General features: G+C 34.0%; 1 protein-coding gene across 5 annotated transcripts in view; it reads left to right on the top strand.

The window, feature by feature from the left end:
• The window catches only part of LOC144956133 (thrombospondin-2-like), a 383,991-nt gene that overhangs the window by 271,404 nt on the left and 93,993 nt on the right, over nt 1-18,594 (top strand). For 2 of the 5 annotated variants that reach the window (XR_013641884.1, XM_078886506.1), the window contains exon 1: nt 4,682-4,889. The exons of 1 other annotated variant lie outside the window; for it this stretch is intronic. The gene's annotated coding sequence lies outside the window, so the exon portion shown is untranslated. Of the gene's footprint in view, nt 1-4,681; nt 5,228-18,594 lie in introns of those variants that run through there. 2 more of the 5 variants (XM_078886508.1, XM_078886507.1) reach the window with 2 other exon arrangements.

Raw genomic sequence — 18,594 nt, 5'->3', positions numbered from 1 at the left:
AACGATGGATGATGAAGAGACGGGCAGAGGTAGAATAGGTATCCCAACTTCTCACAATGGTGATATAATTTTTTTTTTCTTATTTTTTTAACCTCAGGAATGGGAGACACCCAATGTTTGTCGTTGCTTTGCCAATTTAGAATTATCTCCGTCTTTTAAATACGACAATAAACAGGTATAGGTATATTGACCTTGCAATTAAAAACACACACACACACACACCAAAAAAAAACACACACAAAAAACAAATTAAAAAGTCAAAAAAAAAACAAAAAACAAACAAACAAACAAAAAAACAAAAAATAAAAAAATAAAAATTAAAAAGAAACCCCATAAATTAAAAAGTCAAAAAAAAATGAATTATATAAATAAATCAGTAAATAAATAGATAAATAAATAAATAAACATATGCTTTAAAATGAAACAGAAAATGACTTGATTTTATATGACTTAATAACCCTGTACACTCTAAGATAGGGGGCTATAGACAGTAATCATTGCTATCTACATATTCGCTGCCTTTGATTACGGGTCATCGCATGGGTCATAAAACTCCTCATTGATAAAATGGTCACATAATTACTTAAATAACTAGAGAATCTACATAGCGCAATATCCACCAGACGTGCTCAAATCGATTTACAAGGGGTCCCAAGCCAACAGCACCATTTGACATGTAGGATGAGACATGATGACTGTTAGGAGCTATTACATTGTTTTGGACAACGACAACGCTGTTAACGGCCTGGTACCCATTTTACATCTGAGTTCGGTGAGAGAATGTGATTAAAAAGTCCTTTTCCAACGGCTCAACTATGCGCCGCTCAGAGAGTAGTGACTCCAACTCAGGATATTCATAATTGAAGGCCAGCGTCATCGTAGCCATCGTTAACTTATAGCCTAACACTAGAACCATCAAAGACTTACAGTTTGACGTCATTTTCTAGGTTTTTGCACCGTCTGTTGTTAATAGTGCTCAAGGAAACAAGTCATTCTATTGGTTGAACTATTGAATACAACTCACGGTTTGTTTTCTTTTGTGGCCACAGACTTGTATTTTGACGTCATTTTTTGGTCAGTGTCATCGTTGCCATCGTAAAGGTATAGCCTGACACTGACCAAAAAAATGACGTCAAAATGCCAGTCTTTGGCCACAAAAGAAAACAAATCGTGAGTTGTATTCAATAGTTCAACCAATGAAATAACTTGTTTCCTTGAGCTCTACTAACGACAACTCACTAGACGCTACACAAACCTAAAAAATGACGTCAAACTGCCAGTCCTAGAGGGTTCTAGTCGTCAGGCTATAATTTAAAGATGGCTACGGTGTCAGGCTATAACAAGTTAACGATGGATACAGTGTCATGCCACTAGACCGCAGGGTCGCCCAAGAGAGGGACAGAAGTAAATATACAGTCCTGCCTACTACTACGAAAATTCCGCAGAACCGCGAATTTTTGGGTCCTAATTGACAACAGGATTCAATAGTCTGATGCTACGTCCGGCCAGCAACGTGCAGCTTGGTTCTAAACAGAGAAAATCGGTACATTTTATTCTTCGTGCTGGCTAGAACTTTTTCAAATGTCATGTGATTAAAATGTATAAAAGTCAAAACATGATCAGATATATAATGTTTTTCTCCTCTGGATACACTTTTATACTCTTCGGAGAAGTATTTCATAAGGGCGTCCGCCATTGTTCCGATAATTTAGAACCTCTTACTAAGTTGCTATGCGTCATTACGAGAGAAGTATTTGTATTCGAGGCGGATGGAGTTATTGTTGAATGTGACAGCCATTGTTGGTGTTGAGGCTGAAGAATTTTGAGAATCTTCGCTTGAAGGTTTCTAAATCTGTTGTATCGGGAAGAGCGTTCCAGTCTTTGATAGTGCGGGGTGTATATGAATATTTGAAGATGTTTGAGTTTATAGATTGGTGTTTTAGTGTTTTTGAATAGGTTTTTCTTTGAATGTTCACGGCGGTTGAAACAGATTGCCTAGTCTACATATTTAGCGAAGAAGTGTAAGAAAATATGAAGTTTTACACCCAGTGGTTTTGGTGAAGTGAACTTGATTTTTAAGTAATCTAAATTAAGCTCAGAGATTGTGTAAGTTTAATACCAACCCCATCCTGAATCAAACTATCTATTATGTAATAACTATATCTAAAAATAGTTAAACACTACCAATCGGATCGGAAGGTCCTGAGTTCGAGCCTCGCTCGGCGCATAGTTGGGTCCTTGGAAAAGGCTCTTTACTCACATTCTCTCACTGTACTCAGCTGTAAAATGAGTACCTGGCCGTTAACAGAGTTGTCTCAGTTGGAACAAACATCCTGTAATATCGCCGAACAGGCGCCATGTCTCGTTCTACATGTACATGTTGCTGTTGGTCAGGACCCCTTGTAAAGCGCTTTGAGCACATTAAGTGGATATTGGGCTATATCAAAGCTTACAATTTTTTTTTTTTTTTAAATCTTGATTGGAAAGCACGTTTGATTTCAGCATAATGCCTAGATTAAAAACTAATTCTCGTTTTCCAAATGACACGATTCTCGTTTTGCAGATGACACGATGAGCTTATGTTAAATAGTTTTAAAAGTTACACGGCCCCAATACTAAAGGGAAATAATAATAATAAAATATCATTCACTTTTTAAATTAACTAAGTTATCTTTCTTTCATAAAGAAGCTGACGTCATTCATCTTCGGGTTTTTATTAACTGTACTGTGAAATTTACCACATATATAGATAGAATAAAGTTGACGTCAGTCAGGTCTTGTTATTGTTTTTTGCCATCCACGTTAATGAGTAATTCTCACTTAAGTATCATCCAGACTCTAAAAGTTCATGGTTACACAGAGTTTTGTGTGTTCCGGATGGCAATGTTGTGAACTTCTTAGCCAAGCGCATACTATCTATAGTTGGATAGATAGATAGATAGATAGATAATAATAATACTCATAATAGTATTCATTTAACACCTCGATACGGCGAGAGAATGTGAGTAAAGAGCCTTTTCCAGGGAATCAACTATGCACCGATCAACGCTCGAACCCAGGACCTTCCGATCCGAAAGCGAGTGTCATAGCACAAGACCACATTGCCGCACAATGTAATGTGACCCACCGTTTCAAAGTGGTATTATATCGGGATGAACTGGATGCTGAAAATGTAATTCATGGCCACGACTATGAATATTTGGGTTAATTTTTCTTCCTTGCCCTGAATGATAAATCTGGAAAAACCCATATTTGCAAATTTGGCAAGAAAACTCGTCCTTCAGATATCGATCGGATTAAATGACCTCATCTTGGCAAAAAAAAAAAAAAAAAAAAAAAAAAAAAAAAAAAAAAAAAAAAAAAAAATAAAGCAAACAAACAAACAAAACAAAAAAACAAAACCAAAAAAAAAAAAAAAAAAAAACCCGCGAAAATCTGGTACCTACTTCGCGAAGTTCCAAGTTTGATAGTTTTTTTTTGTTTTTTGCCAAGATAGGGTGATTTAAATCGATCGATATTTGAAGGACGAGTTTTCTGGCCTAATTTTTAAATACGGGTTTGTTTTTTTGTTTTTTTTTTTTGTCTAGAGTAAAACAGAAATGCAGTTTCAGGCATTGACAAAAAAAAAAAAAAAAAAAAAAAAAAAAAAAAAATAAATAAAAAAAAACAAACCCTCCCAAGTTTGAATTTCTCAATTCCTAGATGAGATTCTGCAGTCTCATATATTATATTATTATTATATTATTATTATTATTATTTATTATTATTTATTATTATTATTATTATTATTATATATTATTATTATTATTATATTATTATTATTATTATTATTATTATTATTATTATTATTATTATTATTATTATTATTATTATTATCGTTATTATTATTATATTATTAATCATTATTATATTATCATTATTATAATTATTAACAATTATTATTAATACTATTAATAATAATAATAATAATATATAATAATAATAATAATAATAATAATAATAATAATAATAATAATAATAATAATAATAAATAATAATAATTATTATTATTATTATTATTATTATATTTATTATTATTATCATCATTATTTTGTTTTTGTTTTTAATTATTATTATTGTTATTGCTTTTATTATTATTATTATTATTATTATTATTATTATATTATTATTATTATTATTATTATTATTATTATTATTATTATTATATCATCATCATCGTTATTATTATTATTATTATTTTATTAGTAGTAGTAGTAGTAGTAGTAGTAGTAGTTAGTAGTAGTAGTAGTAGTAGTAGTAGTAGTAGTAGTAGTAAGTAGTAGTAGTAGTAGGAGTGAGGAGTAGGAGGAGGAGGAGGAGGAGGAGGAGGAGGAGGAGGAGGAGGAGGAGGAGGAGGAGGGGGAATGCAATTCTACCAATGAGTGCCTACAATTAATGTCTTACGTCAAGCTCGTCAATTTTAAACATTTCAAAAATTGTAATAAAATCTTTGGCTCAGTGGCCAAATCCAAGCACGGTGTTAAAACACACACAATTATCATAACAAGTAATTGCACAAGACATACACACACATACACACAAAAACACGCGTGTACAACACCCAGCACTCCTCTCATCTCCGTCTCTCACTCTCACTCGCTCTTGTTGATCGCGGGGTCAACTTGTGACACCAACAAAGTTCAATCTCGGGTTGATGTTTGACACGCAACCCGAGCGACCCCCTCTCTCCCTCTGTATTCAACAACTTTAGCACACACGATTCCGCTGTGTTGGAATTTGTTTTGTGTGTTTCTTAGCTCGTTTTGTGAGGATTAACTGTTGCATTTTATTCCAGATTTGAAAAAGGATTTCCCAAGAGTATAATTGGATTGTAAGACCACAACGGAACGGTATGTTTTTATTTATTTCTTCACAATACAATTTTTTTCTCTTGTAAGAAATAAACCGTGGGTTTATCGAGTGTTCTTCAAGACAAGTCGTCTTTCCTACTTCAACTTCAAGAATACTTCGGCTTCGGTGTTGATATCAGATTATGGCAATGGCAAATCAAAGAGAATCGGTGTGTTCACAATGTGTTTCTGTTTGTTTCCAGAGCCGTTTTATTTATTAATGCAAGGAGATAAGAAAACGTTCAATCCCAATTTAATCAATGACAGATCTCTAGCTAGAGTTATTGTGACCATTCTATCTCTAGTCTAGATAGCTCGTGACTGATTGTGATATTTAGGTAAGGGATCTTATTGTTTTTTCTTGGTTAGCAGCCCATTTTTTGACTTGTATAATCAATCTCTAAAACAAATTTTTAAAACGACTCACCCGTAAGCTCATTACTACTGCTTTGGATAGCCTGGTCTTACTTAGAAGCTGTAGTCTGTGTCTTCTTAAACTTGAATGTTTACATATATTATTTTCTCAAATAGCTGTGGCTGTAGGTTTGTAACATCTTTTGACATGTTTTTTTTTACAAATCGTGAAAACAATTATATCTACCTATATGGCAATGTATGATTAAAACTTAAAGTTATAAAGTTCTGAATTAAATCAATATTGTTCGAAGTTCAGAGAAATGAACTATTTTTCAACCACAACGAAACCATTTTGTTTTGATAAAAACAGTTGTTTACCCTAAAAATCATAGATCAGTGTAATATTTGTTGTAAGATTTAGATTTACAGCCAATGTAATCACATATTTACCACTTGCAGATTTGGAAATATTTAATTCTCTATATAATAGCTATTATTTTATCCTCATAGATAGCTCTGTCGAAAGATATCTTCTTGTCTTAGATTCAGTTTAAGTTTTTTTAGTTTTTTTTTTAACCTCTTTGTCAACCTGGCATTTATGGGTAGTGAGCTCTGTGAAATCGAAAGGAAAGTATTTAAGGTTTGATTCTTTCGGTGCACCATAAAAGTCAACTTAACTTCAGGGTCAAGTCTGTGTAAAATTTCAGTTAAAATTTTTAAAGAATATTTTCCTTCAATTTTGTATGGATTAATAGATTTTTAAAAATACCCTTTTTCAAAACATCACAGTGAAAATAATTCGGCACAGACTTGAGCTTAGAATATTTCTTCGTTGTATATATTTGAGGGGCTGTCTTTTTTAGATGTACCTCTAGTGGACTTTTTGTTTGTTTTTTTGTTTTTTAATGCGATTCTTTTAGTGTACCATCGAAAGGGTAGAGAGCAATTCCTACAGTCGATGTTTACTGTAATGGAGTTTGATATTTTTTACTCTTACCTATGATGGAGAGAAGTAGCTACAATGCTACATGTGGTTCATTAGGCTCAAAAAGGGACTAGGATTAGTTAAAGGCTGTGCATATTTTTTTCAGGCCCCCCCCCCCCTACTCCCCTACCCTATTCTACAGATCCTGCAATGCGGCTCTGTGGTCTTGTGGTTTGGCACTTGCCTTCAGAATGGATTGTCTTGGGTTCGAGTCCTGATCTGAGCAGCGCATGGTTGAGTCCTTGGAAAAGGCTCTTTGCTCACATTCTCTCACTGTGTACTCAGGTGTGAAATGATTGCCAGGCTGTATCTGTCGGAAAAATATTGTAATATCGCCCAACAGGTGTCAAGTCTCGTTCTACATGTTAAATGTTGCTGTTGGCTAGAGACCCCTTGTAAAGTGTTTTGAGCATGTTTAGTGGATATTGTGCTATATAAAAACTCTAGTTTGTTTGTTTATTTATAAGCTGTGTCTGTCAGATCTGGACATCTGAATGTTTCGTGGCCGACTAGTATCAAATCCAAAGGCTCAGCAATGATTGGGTTGCTGGGTCTACAAGATCTGGTGGAAAGTACTTTGCATTTGACTATTAGTGTCCTATCCAAAGAGTAGCGAGCAATTGCTATGGTACGTTTCACGCTATGGATAGAAACCGGGATAAATTCCAGCTTCTTTGGTCGAATGATAATGGCTCTGAGAGTCTTCTTCTTAATTTATTTTTTATTTATTTTAGGCTTATCGCTATGTTCAAGTGGTTGAGATTTTTGTGCGGCTTTGAGGTCTAGTGGTAGTATGTGAAGAATGATAACTCCTTTGTTTGATTTATTGAAGATGAAACATTCTGAGATTCTGCGGAGAAGACTTAAGTGATAAACATGTTATTCAACAATCAAAGAGAAGCTAAATGAACTTAGTGATAGGAATAGTAATAACTGTACAGTATGGCTCTCTGCTTTTGATCTATAGGTCCTAGATTTGAGTCCCATTGTGATCGTGCTAGGGAACAGGTCATCATTATTGCCTTTTTCATTTTCACCCTGGGTTAGGGTACAGGCCACATACAAACAGTTTCCATCCTTCTCTATCTTGAGCTAACTTGTTTTTTTTTACTTGTTCCATGTCTTATCACTTCTCTGTATATCAGCTTCTTTAATTCTTCTCCATGTTCCCTGTGGCCTTCCCCTTGATCTTCTGCCCTGAGTGTTCCAGTTCAATACTTTCTTTGTTTGCTTGTTTGGGGAAGACGTCATCGGGTCAGCAGAGTCCTTTTGCCTTTGTCTAGTGTCCTTCATAAATTTGTCATTGCAGAAACTCTTCTGGTTGCCCAAGCTAAAAAAAGGATTTGATTTGTCCGCCTGTGTTTCTGTAAAAATTTGAGTTTTATGAAAGGGGTATTAACCCTTCGACAACCCCCAACCTGGAGGACCAGGTGACTCAAAAAGGGGGAGTCATACACCATCTTGTATCCATAGAAAAAAAAATTGAGATTTTTCATAGCGCAATATCTACTAAACATAAAGCGCTTTACAAAGGGTCCTTGTCTAACAGCAACATTTAACATTTAGGACAAGACATGATGCCTGTAAGGCGATATATTATAATTTTTTCGGACAGAGACAACGCTGTTAACGTCCAGGTACTCATTTTACACCTGAGTACGGTGAGAGAATGTGAGTAATGAGCCTTTTCCAAGGACTCAACTATGTGCCGAATGAGGCTCAAACCCAGGACCTTCCAATCCGAAAGCGAGGGTCATACCACAAGACCATATTATAGCCACACTTTCAATAACATTTGGTAGATATTGCCCACTCTTTTTGAGTGACCATAATCACCACTGAGTGCATAAGTATTGCATGAATTTCCGTCTTTGTAATTTCCATAGTTGTAAACATGGAGTTCTTGCTTGACCTTTCACCTATCTCATGCTTATCTTTGAATATAGATATGCATTGTTATATTGTGTCCTATTTACATTAAACGTCCATAAGCCCTCTTAGATCTAAAGAATGTGTGTGTGTGTGTGTGTGTGTGTGTGTGTGTGTGTGTGTATGTGTGTGTGTGTGTGTTTGAGAGAGATGAGAGAGAGAGAGAGAGAGATTTAAACCAGGTCATTATAAAAGTAATTAATTAATCAATCAATTATTTCTTAAGTAAATAAATATATTGATAAATGAATGAATAAAGATGGAAATAAATAAGTAATTAAGTAAAGATCAGTAAATAAATCAATAAATATCATAAACCGGGTCATTATAAAAGTAATTAATTAATCAATCAATTATTTCTTAAGTAAATAAATATGTTGATAAATGAATGAAAAAAGAAGGAAATAAATAAGTAATTAAGTAAAGATCAGTAAATAAATCAATAAATATCATGTAGATTAAATGAATAATTAAATAAGTTAAAAAAAAAGAAAAATTAATGGAAGGTAATGGGATAAATACATGAGTGAATACATAAATAAATAAAAGGTAATAAAAAAGGTAAATGAATTAAGGCTCTTTATTTTAAGGCAATGATTATTAGGGACTACGGAAATTTTCCAATGTAATTTTGGATTAATGACCCTTTGAGTATTATGATGCTATTCTTAGACAAAGGGGGTCTTAATATTTCTCTTATTTTATATATTCTATGAACTAAATGAGTTATTAAACAAGAGATAAGCCGTGCTTCGTGCTTCGAGAGCCTGTTAAAAACAAGGAGCTTAGCTTTCTAAGAAGAAGGAGTAAGAGCATTATGTTAAGCAATTAAGATTTATGGTTCTTTGCTTCTATTTTGCTGTTTAAAAAAAATAATTATAGTTATAGATCATTGTGGATATATATTTACTGCTAATGGTGATGAGGGTTTTGTTTGTTTTGTTTAAGTAATAATGGTGATGGTAGTAGTAGTAGTAGTAGTAGTAGTAGTAGTAGTAGTAGTAGTAGTAGTAGTAGTAGTAGTAGTAGTAGTAGTAGTAGTAGTAGTAGTTAGAGTAGTATAGTAGTAGTAGTAGTAGTATAGTAGTAGTAGTAGTATAGTAGTAGTAGTAGTAGTAGTTAGTAGTAGTAGTAGTAGTAGTAGTAGTAGTAGTAGTAGTAGTAGTGTAGTTAGTAGTAGTAGTAGTAGTAGATAGTAGTAGTAGTAGTTAGTAAGTAGTATAGTAGTAGTAGTAGTAGTAGTATAGTAGTATGTATATAGTAATAGTAGTGTAGTAGTAGTAGTAGTAGTATAGTATGTAGTTAGTAGTAGTAGTAGTAGTAGTAGTAGTAGTAGTAGTAGTAGTAGTAGTAGTAGTAGTATAGTAGTAGTAGTAGTAGTAGTAGTAGTAGTAGTAGTAGTAGTAGTAGTAGTAGTAGTAGTAGTAGTAGTAGTAGTAGTAGTAGTAGTAGTAGTAGTAGAGTAGTAGTAGTAGTAGTAGTAGTAGTATAGTAGTAGTAGTATGTAGTAGTAGTAGTAGTAGCAGCAGCAGCAGCAGCAGCAGCAGCAGCAGCAGCAGCAACAACAGCGGTCGTCGTCTATTTAAAACGGATTTTGGTGTAACATCACGACTATGCCTGGTAATAGTTATCTGTTATGATTATGATTGCACGATGTTAAGTCCACTAAGTCGATGATGGTAGTGAAGATAATGGTTCTTGTGACAACCAGTATGTACAATGTTGTTTAGGCTGCTGACGAATAGAGCGATGATGATGATAAGTGTCTTTGGGTTTGTGTGTACGACTGTGTTCGTCTGTATGTGTGTGTGTGGGGGGGGGATGTGCATGTGTGTGTGTGTGTGTGTGTGAGAGAGAGAGAGAGAGAGAGAGAGAGAGAGAGAGAGAGAGAGAGAGAGAGAGAGAGAGAGAGAGAGAGAGAGAGAGAGAGAGAGAGTGTGAGTATTACTTGTACTGTAGGCTATGATTTTTACTATCTATAGTATCTGTGATACTTGCTCTAGTAGCAGCCCCACAAATCATTATACTGTGGGTAGCACTAAGCCGATGATGGTGATGATGATGATAGTGATGATGGTGGTGATGATGATTGTGTCGTCACCGACCAAATAAAGCGATGACGGTGATTTATTTACGACGATGGTGTCAATGCATGATTTAAGATGACTAGGATTATCCTTCTAATGACGGTTGTTATAATGACTGCGATCAGGATCTTACCACACTGGGACGTAACTAACGCAGAGCTGTCCACTTGAAATTTCAAAGATTCGTACTTTCCATGGGGGAAAAAAAAAAGAATTAAGTCACTTTAAATAGCTTTAGAAACAAATAATTTGTCCAAAGCATGATCCATAAATGTTCCAAAGGCCTGGATATAAATTTAAGGAACTAAACTTTCCTTTTCAACAAGATTTATTGAGTCAAAGAGGCGAATGCAGTTCTGTGACTGGAACCAACATTCGTATTTCTACGAAATGTTCGTAGAACTTCGGGACATTATTGAGATTTTGTCCAGGACTTACTTACCTGTATAGCCTACTGTGCAAATACTATTTCTACACGACTATGTGATTATCGTTGTGATCATTACTACGTATGTGTGTGTGTCAATGTGTTGTAACTACAGGAGTGATGTGTTGCCTGTCATCAACATGCATACATACACAATAATATTATGTGACGCACCGCCTGTGTTATGTCGAGTTTGCTTTTTTTGGTTTGTTTTTGTTTGTTTGTTTGTTTGTTTATTTTAAAGTGTTTTACGGCGATTACAACACATTTAGATCATATCGGCGCCAGTAAAAAAGGAAGAAAATGGGATTGTAAAAAATTATAGAATTACAATTAATGGAGATGTGTCAGATAGAAAATGTGTGCTTAATGAAAGTCTTGGAAACGAACTGAGCAATACGTACTGTTCTTTTTTTCTTTTTTTTTTTTTTTCTCAAACAGTGTATCTAAATCTAGCCGTAAATCAATCGGCTGCCAAAAGAATGTGCTGGAAAGATTTCTCGCTGCCTCACATTCCATTCTTTTCATGTCTCGAATAACATGTCTTTATCAGTTCGTATTATATAATATCCCATGAAAGGTCTCGTTTAATTAACGACCTGCCATGCTGCCTTGTGGCATAAAACAATACAAAACAAAAAAAACAAAACAAAAACAAACTTGAGCTTTTGTATAGCGCAATATCCACTAAAAGTGCTCAAAGCGCTTTACAAAGCGTCCCTGACCAACAGCAACACGGAACAAGTAGAACTAGACATGACGCCTGTGGGGCGGTAATACAGAATTTTCGGCCAGAGACAACGCTGTTAACGGCCAGGTACTCATTTTACACCTGAGTACGGTGAGAGAATGTGAGTAAAGAGCCTTTTTCCAAGGACTCAACTATGCGCCGAGCGAGGCTCGAACTCGGGACCTTTCGATCCGAAAGCGAGTGTCATACTACAAGACCACATAGCCGCACCGTCCCGCATATAGTTATTTGTAAATCTATTTCATCAATTTATTCGCTAAGTGTTATTTCTATTGATTCTTTTAAGGTGTTAGTAGACAGGGAGATTTATTATATGAAGGGAGATTTATATAATGGATAATAATAATAATAATAATAATAATAATAATAATAATAATAATAATAATAATAATAATAATAATAATAATAATAATTAATAATAATAATAATAATAATAATAATAATAATAATAATAATAATAATAATAATAATGATGATGATGATATGAGATGATGATGAGATGATGATGATAATATAATGATAATAATAATAATAATAATAATAATATAATAATGATGATGATGATGATGATGATGATGATAATAATAATAATAATAATACTTGTTTGCACTGCTGTAAACACGGCTTTCAATATTGTATTTTGTTAATATCATGCATTGTTATCTTATTATGGTTATTTTCAATATGTATAGATGCGTGTGTGTGTGCGTGTGTGTGTGTGTGTGTGTGTGTGTGTGTACAGAACGTGCCGCTGAGCCACGCTGCGCGTGATCGAACTCGGCACCTTTCGGGTTCGAAGCAAAGACAGTACCGCTGAGCCACGCGGCAGGTGAATCGAACTCGGTACCTTTCGGGTTCGAAGCCAAGACCGTACAACTGAGCCACGTTGCCCATGTATGAAACAGTGTCAAACAAAGCAAGAGAGAAAAAAAAAATACAAGAAAATACGAAACAAAATAACAAAACATCCCAAAAATCAGGCTGCCTCGACTGGGGACCATAGACACTTTTTCAAAGCTTTATCTTAAACCATTGCCTGATCCCTAGTTTGTCACTTAAACGTTTAAGAAATATAAATCTCTTTCATCAATGTGGTCTAGTGGTATGACACTCGTTTTGGGATCGGAAGGTCCTGGGTTCGAGCCTCGCTCAGCGCATAGTTGAGTCCTTGGAAAAGGAAAATAATAATAATAATAATAATAATAATAATAATAATAATAATAATAATAATAATAATAATAATAATAATAATAATTAATAATTATATATATATTATTATTATTATTATTATTATTATTATTATTACTATTATTTTTTTGTTTTGTTTTGTTTTTTTTTTTTTTTTTTTTTTTTTTTTTAATAAAGAAGAACAAAGCAGACCTGCCCACTACTAGTAAACATTTGTAAAATTACGAAATTTCGGCTTCATTTTCAGAACTTCACGATCATCTCAAAGTCATTAAAAACTTATTAAAAATGAAAGTTGATGCCAGACTATATCATGTTAAGGATTTTGAAGTGTTATTTATTGATCCTTGTGACTGTGAATGTTGATCTATTAAGGTAACTATATAGCATTTATTATTTTCATCTCCTAGAAATTACGAATTTTTGAATTTTCAAGTTGGTAGGTCTGAAAAAGACATTGCTGGTTATTTTTATCGTTAAATTCAATTTTCGGCACCACTTTTACCCAGACCGAGGGGTACATTTATGCAGGTCTGACATTCGAATCAATCCACTTATCTGGGTGGGGATCCTGACCTCCCGAAGTGGGCAGGGAGGTACATACTGTGTCTTCTATCCCCTCATATCTATTTTCCAACATGCGTTCTGTCTTTGTCTTGGAATGGGATTACTTGGCCCTGTTCGGAGTCTTGGCTGGGAGGGAAATAGTCGAATGCATAGTTATTGTTTTGGGAGATGATATTTTTTTCCTTCTAAATCATCTCTCTGTTATGTATTATTATATTTATTTTTAATGTATAATGTAAGCATTTGAGTGGTATTCCTCTTTGTTGGATTTTGTGCTTGTCTCCGGATGCGACTTATAGGTGATCTCAAACTAAGTACATTGGTGGTATGATTTTTGGATTCTACATCTGATCCCTATTTGTTCCTATTCCCTTTTGTCTTACTTTTTCCTGGGTACTTTAATTGTAATTCCAGAAATTTTTACTATCCCATTTTCTTCCTTTTTACTGGCGTGATATAACCTTGCCAAAAACAAAAAAACAAAACCCGAACCTTTTTCATGATTTTAAGTACATTTTAAAAATCAACTTATATAAAATCTATTATTTATTTTTGAACACACGATTACATGATAATGGTCATTAGGCTATTGATGAGGAGGTAGGAGAGAGAGTAGAGTCGCAGAGATATTATGAGATGAGAGCGCGATACAACCTAAAATGTGTTGCAAGCGCCGTAAAACCCTTAAAAACAAAAAAAAAACAAAAAAAAAAACAACAAAAAACAAATCCACTTATGGGCCTAGCTAGTTTAACATTGTTGGAATGGATAATATTTTGCGTCATTTTTGATTAAAAGGATTCCTCTATTACAACAATGAAATAATGAGCCCATAAGGAATTGGATGATCAGACCTGCAAATAAGTGCACGTCGACCCAGAGAGTATTAATTAATACCATGTCGAGGCGATGGTTCCATTCATTTATACCTCGCTCAAGCAGGGAAAAGAAAACTGCTCGATGGAGTAAAGGAGGTGCAAATGGTGTCCTAATGAAAAACAGATTAAGCACGAGCTGTGGATTCGTGGAATTCCGTTCTCAATGTGTCCCTGACGATTGCCATCGCATCGAGACTCAGACTACTTGTTTTTCGTTAGCTTTTTTTTTTTTTTTACTCTTCATGGGGGCAAAGTGGTCGAGTGGTTAAGGCATTGTACTATGACCTGGAAGGTCCCGGGTTCCAGTCCCGCTTCAAGCACTTTCGTTTTTTTTCCTTGAGCAAGATTATTATCCCCCAATTTGCTCACTGTGACAACATGGGTTATTCCTGTTGATATCAGACGTCTTGTTTAATGAATTATCTATATTCCTTCGTGGACTGCCTAGGCGACGATATCTTATGATATGATGTCGTGGGGGAAGGGCATACTTTTTAAAAAATTTTTCTGAAAACAGGAGGTCTGAGGTTCGAACCTCTGATGGAAAATCTTTCTTTTTTTTTCGGAATTTAACTTTGTTTTTGTTTGTTTCATCTCTTTTACTCTTTATGTCTTTTAATCCGACTCTTATCCTGTTTGTATACGTTTGAATATGGCTGCGTTGTCTCTATGGACGCTTGCCATGAATGTGTGTGTTTCTTCGAGTATATCAGTCTGATTCTAATATCCAAATCTATGTCCAGAGAATGTGTTCTTAGTTTTGTGTGTAAAGGTGCTGAGGCAATTGGATGTTTCCTCGTGTTGTTGAAATCTTAAAATCAGTTATTCGGTTGTTGTTTCTAATAAATACACTTGATATTTTTTGAGATCTTGATTCAATGTTGTTGGAAGTGAAGTTGGTGTACGCCTTCTGCATTTGGCTCCTTGTTTGAAGTAATCATCATGTGTATAGACATTTCAGTTCTTTAAATGAGTTGAATTCAAATTATTTTTATTTTTGTTGGTATTTTTTCAACTATATAATTAGTTATATTAGACTAAATTTGAAGACGCTCTCTCTCTCTCTCTCTCTCTCTCTCTCTCTCTCTCCCCCCCCCTCTTCTTCTATCTATCTCTTATCTTCTTCTCACTTATTCAAATATTAGCTTTCTATCATCTATCTATCTATCTATTTTAATCTAATACTAAATTATAAGTGATTTCTAAAAACTTAAACATAATCTATCTATCTATCTCTTTATCTATCTTCAGCAATTATTCAAATATTTAGCTTTCCTAATGACCATTTATCATTGTGCCTACATCGTGTGTTAAAATATAAATAACTAGATTTTATAAAGTGATTTTAAAAGTACTTAAACATGAAGAAAAGTGTGGGGTAGTTGCACACATATGTAATGGCTTATGATCGCATAGTGGTGTTTTTGATAGATAGTAATATTATCCTTTGCGTTGTGTTGTAGATGTTAATAATGACGAAAGAGTTCAAGGGCCGGTGATGATAATTGAATGCACAATATCAAAACAATCAAATAAAAGTCCAGATTCCAAGTTTCATTTCTTACAGTTTATGTGTTTGTGATAAATTCAAAATCCAAATCATGATAAATTCCAAATCCAAATCAAATAGCATGGTCATAATTCAATCAGTTTCATAAATTCCAAATCCGTAAAATCAGTCCACATGTAAAGTCAATTTTGCCTAAGTAACCATTTTCAATATACGTGGAATATTTCTAAGTCCGTAAAAGCAAATAAATGATGGTGAGCACAAAAGGTTTAATGTGTGCAGCTCATGGTCGAGTTGAATCCTACCGTTTTCCTCGAAACATCCTCTTTTATCCCTATCAAAATTTTACCCACAGTTCCATTGTTTCCACGCCCCCTTGCAGTTTTGACAGTTCCCTGTCAGTCTATAATCCAACCCCTAAGAGTAAGACCAAATCATAATCAAACCTGAAACGTCAATTCCTACATATTGGCGTTAAACCCCGCCTTTTATGATATAATATTACTTTTGGTAAACGTTAGTTCAGTACGCCCAAATAATCTGTACGCCCAAATAATAAATTCCAACTATAATTTGATGCTATTATCCCCATTAACCAAGTAACACCGATCAAAGAAAGTAATTTTCTAGTACTCAATATAATGACCAATCCTTTAACTTTGGAACGTAAAACTGTCCTAGACTACTCAATGTAATGACCAAGTTTAACTGATATACAAGCACTGTGAACTCATTAAACCCACTTGCTATAAGCTAACTCTCTTACAAAAGGGTTCGGGGTTTGTTTTTTTTTTTTTTGCAAGAAATTTTAAAAAAAGATGTCTGACATTTCAAAACGTCCTGCTTACAAAACACCAGGTGAAATTACGCCGTCTACTGGGACAACTCCTTTACCAAAAGTAGGCTATGAACCAAAAGCATTGAATGAATGCGAAATAGCTGGTCTTAAAGTTGACAAAAAGGAGTGCGCCATAATATCTTTTGTAAACATCCGGGTATCAATGGATAAGTTTACTAAGTATGTCGCAATTGTTGTATTTGTAATATTTATTAAAACCGGAAACTTGTCACGGATAGAGGAACAGGATATTATGATAATGCGTCAACTGCAATTTTTGAATTTTTATTTATTTTATTATCTTTTTTTTTTTTTTTGTCATCTAACGTGGTCATCTTGAAGCCATAATAATTAGAAGTTGATGAATGGTAGGTAGGTCGCTTGTCGTGCGTAGGTCATCTGTCTAGATGGGGATTAGGCGGGCTCAACTCGCAGTGGTAATACCGACTTTCTTTTCTTTTCTTTTTTTTTTCTTTCTTTTAAAAAAAACAAACTGTTTTTTACTTTTTCTTTAAAATTGTTTGTTTATTTATTTGTTTTTTAATCCGTTTATTTTAGTTAATATCTTTCTTTAAATTTTTCTTTCTTTCTTGCTTTCTTTATTTATTTATTCATTCATTCATTTATCCAATTATTTATTCATCCATTTATTTGTTTATCTATTTAGTTATTGGTTTATATATTTATTCATTTATTTATTTATTTATTTATTTATTTATTTATTTATTTAATTTTGATTGCCTTGAATGTTATCAATCTCGTCATTTCAGCCCTTATCATAATGTCGCATGTATACAGAGGACACCAACATGAATGAATGCCGCCTAGAATGAATGAATAAGTGTAATAATATAATAATGGCACGATGAATTTTATTACATCACATAACCTAAGATTTGTGGCATTCACTGTGAACTCGATTTCTATAGCAAAATAAGGAGACTTTTTTAACATCATAGAATATCCTGTGGCGTGTTTAAAAAGGGCGTTAACTCTACAACAGTTTATTTCCTTTTTTATATATTTAAAAATAAATAATTAAATTTATCCATCTAGTCTTGCAGATGTTTACAACAAGTGTGTAATTTTCCTGATTTGTTCGTTTTTGTTTCCTTGTGTGTTGTTGTTTCTTTTTGTTTTTGTTAATTTGTTTGTTCTTTTCTTCCTTTTTTGTGTGTTAACTAAAACAACAACAACAAACTCCCCTAAAAAAAACAAAACAAAACAAAACAAGTAAAACCAAATAAAAAGACAAACAAAAACCCTTCAATTTTCGGGATGGCAATGTTGTGAGTTGCTTTGCCAAGCGCATAGCATCTATAAATGTTTCAGTTTAACTGGGTACACATTGTTTTGTGTGTGTTGGTACGTTATAGATAGTATGCGCTTGGCTAAGAAGCTCACAACATTGCCATCCGGAAGTATAACGGACCAACACACAAAACTGTGTGTAAACATGAACGTTTATAGTCGGGTTAATACAGTTCAGTGCGCATTACTCACAAACGCGGATGGCAAAATACAATAACAAAGGCTTGAGTGACGTCATCTTCGAACTATCTATATCTGGCTGGCGGATGTTATGATTTTTTTTAACCAAACGCAATGCATCAATATCTAAGTTATTTTGAGCACAATTTGCTGTGTGACCAATGACTGGAGCACATTAAAAAATAGAATGAAGTTGAAGTCACTCGGGTCTTTGTTATTTAATTTTTTATTTTTTTTTTGCCATCCACTTTTTTGAGTAGTTCTCACTTATAGATAGAATGCGCTTGGCCAAGGAGTTCACAACATTGCCATCCGGAAGTATAACGGACCAACACACAAACTCTGTGTAACCATGAACTTTTATAGTCTGGTTAATACAGTTTAGTGAGAACAACTCACAAACGCGGATGGCAAAAACAACAACAAACGCCTGAGTGACGTCATCTGCATACTATCTATATTATCCAGGCTATAAACATTCAAGGCTACACATACTTTTGTGTGTTGGTCCGTCATACTTCCGGATGGCAATGTTGTGAGCTTCTTATCCAAGTGCATACTATCTATAGATCATCTCCATTACGAAGGGTTAGGTCAATATACAGACAAGGTGACTGATAATGATGATGATATTGTGTGATCTCAAAAAAAAGACAACAAACAGTGATGTGTCGTGATCACAGATTACACAGGATCC

Source organism: Berghia stephanieae, chromosome 10 (assembly GCF_034508935.2).
Source record: "Berghia stephanieae isolate SIO BIC M18660-M18661 chromosome 10, UCSD_Bste_1.3, whole genome shotgun sequence".
Lineage (NCBI taxonomy): Eukaryota > Metazoa > Mollusca > Gastropoda > Nudibranchia > Aeolidiidae > Berghia > Berghia stephanieae.
Note: the sequence above shows the minus strand (reverse complement) of the source record. Positions and strands in the feature narration are given on the sequence as shown.